This window comes from Bombina bombina, chromosome 1, assembly GCF_027579735.1.
Source record: "Bombina bombina isolate aBomBom1 chromosome 1, aBomBom1.pri, whole genome shotgun sequence".
Taxonomy (NCBI): Eukaryota; Metazoa; Chordata; class Amphibia; order Anura; family Bombinatoridae; genus Bombina; species Bombina bombina.
Genome location: NC_069499.1, coordinates 75098322 through 75110881, shown reverse-complemented (window position 1 = coordinate 75110881; position 12560 = coordinate 75098322). Strand labels below are relative to the sequence as shown.

Sequence of the window (12560 nt, the reverse complement as noted above, 5' to 3'; positions counted from 1 at the left end):
GTGTATAATTAAGGATTTTTACTTCAAAAACAAAACTTATGCTTACCTGATAAATTAATTTATTTCATGATGGTGAGAATCCACGAGAAAATATACTTGTGATTCAACATCCTGGCCACTAGGAGGAGGAAAAGATAACCAATATTCCAAGAGCTTTTATTCACTCTCACCTCTCTGGTATCTTAGTCTAATAATGTATAGCCAAGAAAAGGAGAAAACAGAAAAGCAGGAAAAGATAAGCAGGGTAAATGAGGTGCAAACTAAAACTGCTGCCAATTGAAAGAATATATATGGGTGGGTTGTATGGACTCTCACCACCATTAAATAAATTAATTTGTCAGGTAAGCATACATTATGTTTTCTTTCATAAGGTGGTTACTCCTTTGATCCAATACCCAAGCTGTGGAGTACATTAGAAAGTAGGTGACAAAAGCTAAGGCAGGTACCTATTAAACAGACACTGTAGTCTGTAGGACTTTCCTGACAAAAACATAAGAAGAGGCAAAAATATTAAAATGGTAACATATTAACCCTTTGAGTGCTAAGCACTTTCTCACCTGGGTGCTAAGGTTATCTTAAAGGGTTTTTTATTTTTAATATTTAAAAAAATATTTTTTTTTACTTTTTTTTTATTTATTTCAAATCCCCAAGACTTACATCATTGGAAAGGTTAGGCGATTACCTTTCCAATGGTGTGTCTTGGGGGTGTTTAGCTGCTTAGATGCCTGAGATACAGGCTTCTAAGCAGCATGCCCCCTGCTCCTATATTTAACATTGTTAATGTTATATAAAGTTGCGCGGTGACGTCATCACGTTTATTGCACGTGACATCACCACGCAAAACGGAAGCCCCTGCGATGCCTTTCATTATGCAGCACCGATCGCCGGGGTAGGAGGGGGTGGGAGCTGTCATTAGCACCAGAGTTGGAAACTCTGTGACGGCTCAGAGCCGTCATTAGCACTCAAGGGGTTAAAGAAAGTGTGTTAAAAAAGACCAGTTCGCTGCTTTGCAAATATGTTCTATGAAAACTTCATTATTAAAAACCCAAGAAGCGGAATTAAAAAAGTAAAAATAACATAGAAGGGAGCCTCATAAGAATTCCTAACACACAAGTCTACATACACATTAAAACATAAGTATGTAATGTTCCAAAAATAAAAATTATTAAAGGGGGTGTTTATATCTGTGACAAATGTCCCCTGGCTATGATATAGATGTGTTTATGCGCCTGCTAATAGCCTGATGGCTATATGAGTGCCTGAGGTATTTACCTGATAGGGACCCACTCTACTGCTTCCAGTAGATAGTCCATCCAATGCTGTGTAAGCAACATCAGAGGATATCATAAAAGAGTGCAACAGCCCAACAGGAGACTGCTAAGGGACAAATCCCTGCGACATGTGTGGCAGGCTTGTGACTAAATCCTAGAGGGTGTTTTTATGTCACTACCCAGTACTCCACACTCCCTTCTCTTCTATTCTATGAGGTAGGAAAATGGGTCTCAAGTTGGTTTGAGAACCCCTGCCAATGAAGAATCTAGAGCACCTCTATTCTTAACCTTCTACTGTGGAGGCAAAAATAACACTGAGATACCAGAAAGGTGGGAGGGATTAAAAGCTTTTGGAATGTTTATATATTTTTTTATTTATTTGGAATGGTATATTTGCCTCCTCCTAGAGTCCAGGAATTGAATCTCAGGTGTAATGGCTCATAGACTCTCCACCTTTGGTTATTATTACTAAAATTACTAAAGAGAGTATCCATGTGTCTGCTTAAGTCAACGCTGTCCAATGTTTTCTCTGTTACACATATGATTTAAGTATATTTAAATATTTCTTACGTTCAATATTCACTTTCTAGGTAAAAGAGGCTAAATTGTTCATTCTATACAGAACAATGAAAAAAGTAATAGTTCACTCACTCTGTCATAAAATTTGAGTATTGTGAGTTTATTTGCAATTCAGTCTAATTCAGCAACTAAAACACTACACAGCAGCTACACGTAACTGAACAGAAACACAGGTGCTCTCGCTAAAAGCAGCTAAGCATTCATTTTGAATATAAAACCAGAAGAATGTACTTAAAGGAAGAGTAAAATCAAAATTAAACTTTCATTAACTAGACAATGCATGTAATTTTAAACAACTTTCCATTTTACTCAAATTAAAAAATTTTCTTGTTCTCTTGGCATCCCTTGTTGACGAGTAAATCTAGGTAGACCATTAAAGTCTATGAAAACAACAATTTTTAAATTATATTTTTATATTATATCTTTCTGATAGATGAATTTAACATTAAAACCGTATTGATATAATGTTGGTTTTAAAATATTTCTTACTTTGAAGATGTGTGTCTACTAACTCCATTGCCGCAGCCCAACCATCCATTGCCAAAATGGGTGTACCCACAATGTGATTGACATTATTCTTTGTCCAATCATGATGTGACTACTCTAAAAAATCACTTTAGCGTGCACTCACACGCTCGCTCGCAGCTCCCTAGGTAGCGCACCTGCTCACATCTCCCTAGGAGGCGCACCCGCTCAGCTCTCTCTAGGTAGCTCACCCACTCAGATCTCCCTAGGTAGCGTACCCGCACACATCGCCCTAGGTAGCGCACCCGCTCACATCTCCTTAGGAGGCGCACCCGCTCAGCTCTCCCGAGGTAGCTCACCCGCTCAGATCTCCCTAGGTAGCGTACCCGCTCACATCGCCCTAGGTAGCGCACCCGCTCACATCTCCTTAGGTGCGCACCGGCTCACATCTCCCTAGGTAGCGCACTGGCTCACATCTTCCTAAGAGGCGCACCCGCTCATTAAACTGGGTGTTTCCCTGTTTAGTATAATGAAACACATCAGTCCCAAAGTAATTGGGTATTATGTCCGAATGACAGTTATGTAAACAAAATATTTAGAGTAGTCAAATGTGCCCATAAAAACATATATATACAGGGAGTGCAGAATTATTAGGCAAATGAGTATTTTGATCACATCATCCTCTTTATGCATGTTGTCTTACTCCAAGCTGTATAGGCTCGAAAAGCCTACTACCAATTAAGCATATTAGGTGATGTGCATCTCTGTAATGAGAAGGGGTGTGGTCTAATGACATCAACACCCTATATCAGGTGTGCATAATTATTAGGCAACTTCCTTTCCTTTGGCAAAATGGGTCAAAAGAAGGACTTGACAGGCTCAGAAAAGTCAAAAATAGTGAGATATCTTGCAGAGGGATGCAGCACTCTTAAAATTGCAAAGCTTCTGAAGCGTGATCATCGAACAATCAAGCGTTTCATTCAAAATAGTCAACAGGGTCGCAAGAAGCGTGTGGAAAAACCAAGGCGCAAAATAACTGCCCATGAACTGAGAAAAGTCAAGCGTGCAGCTGCCAAGATGCCACTTGCCACCAGTTTGGCCATATTTCAGAGCTGCAACATCACTGGAGTGCCCAAAAGCACAAGGTGTGCAATACTCAGAGACATGGCCAAGGTAAGAAAGGCTGAAAGACGACCACCACTGAACAAGACACACAAGCTGAAACGTCAAGACTGGGCCAAGAAATATCTCAAGACTGATTTTTCTAAGGTTTTATAGACTGATGAAATGAGAGTGAGTCTTGATGGGCCAGATGGATGGGCCCGTGGCTGGATTGGTAAAGGGCAGAGAGCTCCAGTCCGACTCAGATGCCAGCAAGGTGGAGGTGGAGTACTGGTTTGGGCTGGTATCATCAAAGATGAGCTTGTGGGGCCTTTTCAGGTTGAGGATGGAGTCAAGCTCAACTCCCAGTCCTACTGTCAGTTTCTGGAAGACACCTTCTTCAAGCAGTGGTACAGGAAGAAGTCTGCATCCTTCAAGAAAAACATGATTTTCATGCAGGACAATGCTCCATCACACGCGTCCAAGTACTCCACAGCGTGGCTGGCAAGAAAGGGTATAAAAGAAGAAAATCTAATGACATGGCCTCCTTGTTCACCTGATCTGAACCCCATTGAGAGCCTGTGGTCCATCATCAAATGTGAGATTTACAAGGAGGGAAAACAGTACACCTCTCTGAACAGTGTCTGGGAGGCTGTGGTTGCTGCTGCACGCAATGTTGATGGTGAACAGATCAAAACACTGACAGAATCCATGGATGGCAGGCTTTTGAGTGTCCTTGCAAAGAAAGGTGGCTATATTGGTCACTGATTTGTTTTTGTTTTGTTTTTGAATGTCAGAAATGTATATTTGTGAATGTTGAGATGTTATATTAGTTTCACTGGTAAAAATAAATAATTGAAATGGGTATATATTTGTTTTTTGTTAAGTTGCCTAATAATTATGCACAGTAATAGTCACCTGCACACACAGATATCCCCCTAAAATAGCTATAACTAAAAACAAACTAAAAACTACTTCCAAAACTATTCAGCTTTGATATTAATGAGTTTTTTGGGTTCATTGAGAACATGGTTGTTGTTCAATAATAAAATGAATCCTCAAAAATACAACTTGCCTAATAATTCTGCACTCCCTGTATATATATAGATAGATAGATAGATAGATAGATAGATAGATATGTGTATATATATATATATACAGTATATATACAGTGGGGCAAAAAAGTATTTAGTCAGCCACCAATTGTGCAAGTTATCCCACTTAAGAAGATGAGAGAGGCCTGTAATTTTCATCACAGGTATACCTCAACTATGAGAGACAAAATGTGGAAACAAATCCAGACAATCACATTGTCTGATTTGGAAAGAATTCGTTTGCATATTATGGTGGAAAATAAGTATTTGGTCACCTACAAACAAGCAAGATTTCTGGCTCTGACAGACCTGTATCTTCTTCTTTAAGAGGCTCCTCTGTCCTCCACTCATTACCTGTATTAATGGCACCTGTTTGAACTTGTTATCAGTATAAAAGACACCTGTCCACAACCTCAAACAGTCACACTCCAAACTCCACTATGGTGAAGACCAAAGAGCTGTCGAAGGACACCAGAAACAAAATTGTAGACCTGCACCAGGCTGGGAAGACTGAATTTGCAATAGGCAAGCAGCTTGGTGTGAAGAAATCAACTGTGGAAGCAATAATTAGAAAATGGAAGACATACAAGACCACTGATAATCTCCCTCGATCTGGGGCTCCATGCAAGATCTCACCCTGTGGGGTCAAAATGATCACAAGAACGGTGAGCAAACATCCCAGTACCACACGGGGGACCTAGTGAATGACCTGCAGAGAGCTGGGACCAATGTAACAAAGGCTACCATCAGTAACACACTACGCCGTTAGGGACTCTGCAGTGCCAGACGTGTCCCCCTGCTTAAGCCAGTACATGTCCGGGCCCGTCTGAAGTATGCTAGAGAGCATTTGGATGATCCAGAAGTGGATTGGGAGAATGTCATATGGTCAGATGAAACCAAAGTTGAACTGTTTGGTAGAAACACAACTCGTCGTGTTTGGAGGAGAGAGAATGCTGAGTTGCAACCAAAGAACACCATACCTACTGTGAAGCATGGGGGTGGCAACATCATGCTTTGGGGCTGTTTCTCTGCAAAGGGAACAGGACGACTGATTCGTGTACATGAAAGAATGAATGGGGCCATGTATTGTGAGATTTTGAGTGCAAACCTCCTTCCATCAGCAAGGGCATTGAAGATGAAACGTGGCTGGGTCTTTCAGCATGACAATGATCCCAAACACACCGCCCGGGCAACGAAGGAGTAGCTTCGTAAGAAGCATTTCAAGGTTCTGGAGTGGCCTAGCCAGTCTCCAGATCTCAACTCCATAGAAAACCTATAGAGGGAGTTGAAAGTCCGTGTTGCCCAGCGACAGCCCCAAAACATCACTGCTATAGAGGAGATCTGCATGCAGGAATGGGCCAACATACCAGCAACAGTGTGTGACAACCTTGTGAAGACTTACAGTAAACGTTTGACCTCTGTCATTGCCAACAAAGGATATATATCAAAGTATTGAGATGAACTTTTGATATTGACCAAATACTTATTTTCCACCATAATTTGCAAATAAATTCTTTCCAAATCAGACAATGTGATTGTCTGGATTTGTTTCCACATTTTGTCTCTCATAGTTGAGGTATACCTATGATGAAAATTACAGGCCTCTCTCATCTTCTAAAGTGGGAGAACTTGCACAATTGGTGGCTGACTAAATACTTTTTTGCCCCACTGTATATATATATATATATCAATAAATAAATAGGTAGAGATAGATAGATATAAATATATATGTATTTAAATGTGTATAAATATAAAATTATACATTTTTGTATGGCACATATTGTCAACCTATTTACATCTATGTATCTTATAATTGGTTAAAAAAATAATGGCGCACGTTAGTAATCTTGATTCAGACAATCATGTATAATTAGTAATTAGGCTTTGTTTGTCAATATGTATGTGTGTAAATGTGTTTCAGTTTAGGAGTGTGTTTTTTTGTATGTTACAGTGTGTGTGATAGTGGGTCTATGCTTGTGTGTTTCTATCTGTCTTTGTATAAGTGTGAGAGTATGTTTGTGTGTGTATGTTTGTGTGTGTGTTTGTGAGTCAGTGTATGGCTGTGTATAACTGTGATTGTGTGAGTATCTGTATCACAGTCTATGGGGCCGAATTATTATTGTCTGGCGGACATGATACACTGTAGCGTATCATGTCCGCCAGACATCGCTGAATGCAGACAGCATACTCTGTCGGCATTTATCATTGCACAAGCAGTTCTGGTGAACTGCTTTTGCAATGCCGCCCCCCTGCAGATTCGCGGCCACTAGCAAGGGGTGTCAATCATCCCGATCATATGCGATCAGGCAGATTGATGTCCGCAGCCTCAAAGCTGGCGGACGAGTTAAGGAGCAGCAGTCTTAAGACCTCTGCTTCTTAACTCCTGTTTCCAGAGAGCCTAAACAGGGGTATTTGGCCCCATTCGGGCCATGATAAATCAGCCCCTATGTCTGTGTTTGAGTTGGTCAGTGTGTGTGTGCTATGTAGTAAGGTAGGTGTGAGCGTGTTAGTCTGTGTTTGAGTTTGTCAGTGTGTGTGTGTGTTATGTAGATAGGTAGGTGTGAGCGTGTTAGTCTGTGTTTGAGTTGGTCAGTGTGTGTGTGTTATGTAGTAAGGTAGGTGTGAGCGTGTTAGTCTGTGTTTGAGTTGGTCAGTGTGTGTGTGCTATGTAGTAAGGTAGGTGTGAGCGTGTTAGTCTGTGTTTGAGTTTGTCAGTGTGTGTTATGTAGTAAGGTAGGTGTGAGCGTGTTAGTCTGTGTTTGAGTTTGTCAGTGTGTGTGTGCTATGTAGTAAGGTAGGTGTGAGCGTGTTAGTCTGTGTTTGAGTTTGTCAGTGTGTGTGTGCTATGTAGTAAGGTAGGTGTGAGCGTGTTAGTCTGTGTTTGAGTTTGTCAGTGTGTGTGTGTGTGTTATGTAGTAAGGTAGGTGTGAGCGTGTTAGTCTGTGTTTAAGTTTGTCAGTGTGTGTGTGTTATGTAGTAAGGTAGGTGTGAGCATGTTAGTCTGTGTTTGAGTTTGTCAGTGTGTGTGTGTGTTATGTAGTAAGGTAGGTGTGAGCATGTTAGTCTGTGTTTGAGTTTGTCAGTGTGTGTGTGTTATGTAGTAAGGTAGATGTGAGCGTGTTAGTCTGTGTTTGAGTTTGTCAGTGTGTGTGTGTGTTATGTAGTAAGGTAGGTGTGAGAGTGTTAGTCTGTGTTTAAGTTTGTCAGTGTGTGTGTGTTATGTAGTAAGGTAGGTGTGAGCGTGTTAGTCTGTGTTTGAGTTTGTCAGTGTGTGTGTGTTATGTAGTAAGGTAGGTGTGAGCATGTTAGTCTGTGTTTGAGTTTGTCAGTGTGTGTGTGTTATGTAGTAAGGTAGGTGTTAGCGTGTTAGTCTGTGTTTGAGTTTGTCAGTGTGTGTGTGCTATGTAGTAAGGTAGGTGTGAGCTTGTTAGTCTGTGTTTGAGTTTGTCAGTGTGTGTGTGCTATGTAGTAAGGTAGGTGTGAGCGTGTTAGTCTGTGTTTGAGTTTGTCAGTGTGTGTGTGTTATGTAGTAAGGTAGGTGTGAGCGTGTTAGTCTGTGTTTGAGTTTGTCAGTGTGTGTGTGTGTATGTGTGTGTTATGTATTAAGGTAGGTGTGAGCGTGTTAGTCTGTGTTTGAGTTTGTCAGTGTGTGTGTGTGTGTGTTATGTATTAAGGTAGGTGTGAGCATGTTAGTCTGTGTGTGTGTTTATATTCCCATAATTCTGTGTGTTTATCTGTGTGTGTTTACATACCTGTATCTCTGTGTGTATGACTGTCAATGTCTGTGTATGAGTTTGTCAGTGTGTATTATGAAAATATCTGTGGGTTGGTGTGATACTTAGGAAAGTTTCAAATTTAATAATAGAAGTAAATTGGAAAGTAATTTAAAATGTCATGCTCTATTATATCCATTTAAGTTTACTATTATTTATTTTTTACTTTACTGTCACTTTTAGGGTTCAATGAAAACTTTAGAAGCAAATTAAGGCAATGTCAATATAAAAGGTACCCTCTTGTTTCCCGTTGCAGCCCCCCTCAGCATATCATTTGCAATCAGCTCCAAGGCAAACGTGTGAAAAATTGTTATAAAATGGTGTAACCACATACTGAAAAATGTACACTCATGTTAGAAGTTTCCGCGGGAGCCTTCAGGGTCGCCGGAAACACAAGTTAAGAAGCAGCAGTCTTAAGACCGCTGCTCCTTAATTCATCCGCCGCCTCTGAGGCAGACAGCAATCATCCTGATGGGATACGATCGGGATATTTGACACCTCCTGCTCTGATGAGGCGGACAGGAATCGCCACAATTCGACCCGATCAAGTCTTTAGACCGCTGCTTCATAACTGCTGTTTCTGGCGAGTCTGAAGACTCGCCATAAACACGGGCCCTCAAGCTCCATACGGAGCTTGATAAATGGGCCTCATAGTCTGTGCATGAGTTTGTCAGTGTGTATGAGTTATGTGTTAAGGTAGGTGTGAGCGTGTTAGTCTGTTTGTGTGTGTGTTTACATTCCTGTATGTCTGTGTGTGTGTTTACATCTCTGTAAGTCTGTGTTTACATCTCTGTATGTCTGTGTGTGTATGACAGTATTAAAGTAGGTGTGAGCGTGTTGGTCTGTGTGTGTTTACATTCCTGTATGTCTGTGTGTGTGTATGACTGTCTATGTCTATGTATGAGTTTGTCAGTGTGTATGTGTTACGGTAGGTGTAAGCCTGTAAGTCTGTGTGTGTATGACTGTCTATGTCTGTGTATGAGTTTGTCAGTGTGTATGTGTTACGGTAGGTGTAAGCGTGTAAGTCTGTGTGTGTATGTCTGTCTATGTCTGTGTATGAGTTTGTCAGTGTGTATGTGTTATGTGTTACGGTAGGTGTAAGCGTGTAAGTCTGTGTGTATATGACTGTCTATATCTGTGTATGAGTTTGTCAGTGTGTATGTGTTACGGTAGGTGTAAGCATGTAAGTCTGTGTGTTTACATTCCTGTATCTCTGTGTGTGTATGACTGTCTATGTCTGTGTATGAGTTTGCCAGTGTGTATGTGTTATGTGTTAAGTTAGGTGTGAGCATGTTAGTCTGTGTGAGTGTGTTTACATTCCCGTATGTCTGTGTGTGTATATGACAGTCTATTTCTGTGTATGAGTTTGTCAGTGTGTATTTATTAAGGTAGATGTGTGTGTTAGTCTGTGTGTGTGTGTGTTTACATCCCTATACTTCTGTGTGTGTGTGTTTACATCCATGTAAGTCTCTGTGTGTGTGTTTACATCCCTGTAAGCCTGTGTGTGTAAGTTTGTGTGTGGGTGTTTACATCCCTGTCTGTGTGTGTGTTTTTTTTTCATCTCTGTGAGTCTGTGTGTGTTTTTACATCCCTGTAAGTCTATGTGTGTGTCTACATCCCTGTAAGTCTGTGTGTGTGTGTTTTCATCCCTGTAAGTCTGTGTGTCTGTGTGTGTTTACATCCCTGTAAGTGTCTGTGTGTGTGTGTGTTTACATCCCTGTAAGTCTCTGTGTGTGTGTGTGTTTACATCCCTGTAAGTCTCTGTGTGTGTGTGTGTTTACATCCCTGTAAGTCTGTGTGTGTATGTTTCCATCCCGGTATGTCTGTGTCTGTGTGTCTCTATCCCTGTATGTCTGTGCTTGTATGACTGTCTATGTCTATGTCTGTGTATGAGTTTGTCAGTGTGTATTGTGATTATGTCTGTGGGTGACCGTGAGTGTGATACTAACGAAACTTTCAAAATTGATAATAGAAGTAAATTGGAAAGTTGTTTAAAATTGTATGTTCTATCCAAATCATGAAAGAAAATTTTGGGTTTTCCTGTCCCTTTAAGTTTATTTTATTTTACTGTACTGTCCCTTTAAGGGCTAAAAAAAAAAAAAAATAGAAACAAATTAAGGATATATCAGTATATAAGGTATCATCTTGTTTCCCAATGCAGCCTCCCTCAGCTTACCATTTGCAATCAGCTCCATGGCAAACGTTAGAAATATTGATATAAAATTTTGCAACCACACACTGAAAAATGTACACTCTTAACTGTGAGCTATTACATTTTTTGCTGTGGTTGCAAAGTTTTACTATTTTCTCAAAGTTTTAAATTGCTGCCAACAACATTTTGTGTTCAATTTCATACATTATGGTGCATGTTCTTATTTGACAAATAACTTGCTCTATCAAATGGCTAGATTACGAGTTTTGTCGGTAAGGCTGTGTGGTGCTAACGAGCAGTTTATGCTCACCGCTCACCTACAGACAGCACTGGTATTACGGGTTTTTAGAAACCCGGCGTTAGCCGCAGAAAAGTGAGCGGAGAGCAAAATTTAGCTCCACATCTCACCTCAATACCAACGCTGCTTACGTTAGCGGTGAGCTGGCTAAACGTGCTTGTGCACAATTTCCCCATAGGAATCAATGGGGCAGAGCTGGCTGAAAAAAAAACTAAGACCTGCAAAAAAGCAGCGTAAAGCTCCTAACGCAGCCCCATTGATTCCTATGGGGAAAATAAATTTATGTCTACACCTAACACCCTAACATGAACCCCGAGTCTAAACACCCCTAATCTGCCGCCCCCGACATCGCCGACACCTGCATTATATTATTAACCCCTAATCTGCTACTCCGGACACCACCGCCACCTACATTATACTTATGAACCCCTAATCTGCCGCTCTGGACACCGTCGCCACCTACATTATACTTATGAACCCCTAATCTGCTGCCCCCAACATCGCGGACACCTACATTATATTTATTAACCCCTACTCTGCCGCCCCCAATGTCGCCGCCACCTACCTACACTTATTAACCCCTAATCTGCCACCCCCAACGTCGCCGCCACTATAATAAAGTTATTAACCCCTAAATCTAAGTCTAACCCTAACACCCCCCTAACTTAAATATAATTTAAATAAATCTAAATAAAATTACTACAATTAACTAAATTATTCCTATTTAAAACTAAATACCTATAAAATAAACCCTAAGCTAGCTACAATATAACTAATAGTTACATTGTAGCTACCTTAGGATTTATTTTTATTTTACAGGCAACTTTGTATTTATTTTAACTAGGTACAATATTTATTAAATAGTTATTAACTATTTAATAGCTACCTAGTTAAAATAAAGACAAATTTACCCATAAAATAAAACCTAACCTAAGTTATAATTACACCTAACACTACACTATAATTAAATGAATTCCCTAAATTAACTACAATTAAATACAATTATCTAAAGTACGAAAAAAAACACTAAATTACAGAAAATAATAAAACAATTACAAGTTTTTTAAACTAATTACACCTAATCTAATCCCCCTAATAAAAAAAATAAAAAAAAATAAAAAATAATAAAAAGCCCTACCCTGTACTAAATTACAAATTGTCCTTAAAAGGGCCTTTCAGCTCTTTTACCTGTAAAAAAAAAAGTACAATACCTCCCCCAACATTAAAAACCACCACCCACACACCCAACCCTACTCTAAAACCCACCCAATCCTCCCTTAATAAAACCTAACACTAACCCCTTGAAGATCACCCTACCTTGAGAAGTCTTCACCCAACTGGGCCGAAGTCCTCAACGAAGCCGGGCGAAGTGGTCCTCCAGACGGGCAGAAGTCTTCATCCAAGCCGGGAAGAAGAGGTCCTCCAGACGGGCAGAAGTCTTCATCCAGACGGCATCTTCTATTTTCATCCATCTGGCGCGGAGCGGGTCCATCTTCAAGACATCCGACACGGAGCATCCTCTTCATCCAGAGTCTTCTTACTAAATGACGGTACTTTTAAGTGAGAATTCTATCAGCCAATCGGAATTAAGGTATAAAAAATCCTATTGGCTGATGCAATCAGCCAATAGGATTGAACTTCAATCATATAGGCTGATTGGAACAGCCAATAGAATGTGACCTCAATCCTATTGGCTGTTCTAATCAGCCAATAGGATTGAAGTTCAATCCTATTGGCTGATTGCATTAGCCAATAGGATTTTTTATACCTTAATTCCTATTGGCTGATAGAATTCTATCCGCCAATCGGAATTGAAGGGACGCCATC

The 12560-nt window shown here is 40.3% G+C and overlaps 1 protein-coding gene across 8 annotated transcripts in view; it reads left to right on the top strand.

Annotated features, from left to right (window-relative positions):
- EVL (Enah/Vasp-like) overlaps positions 1–12560 on the top strand; it is a 360067-nt gene that overhangs the window by 335649 nt on the left and 11858 nt on the right. The window lies entirely within an intron of this gene.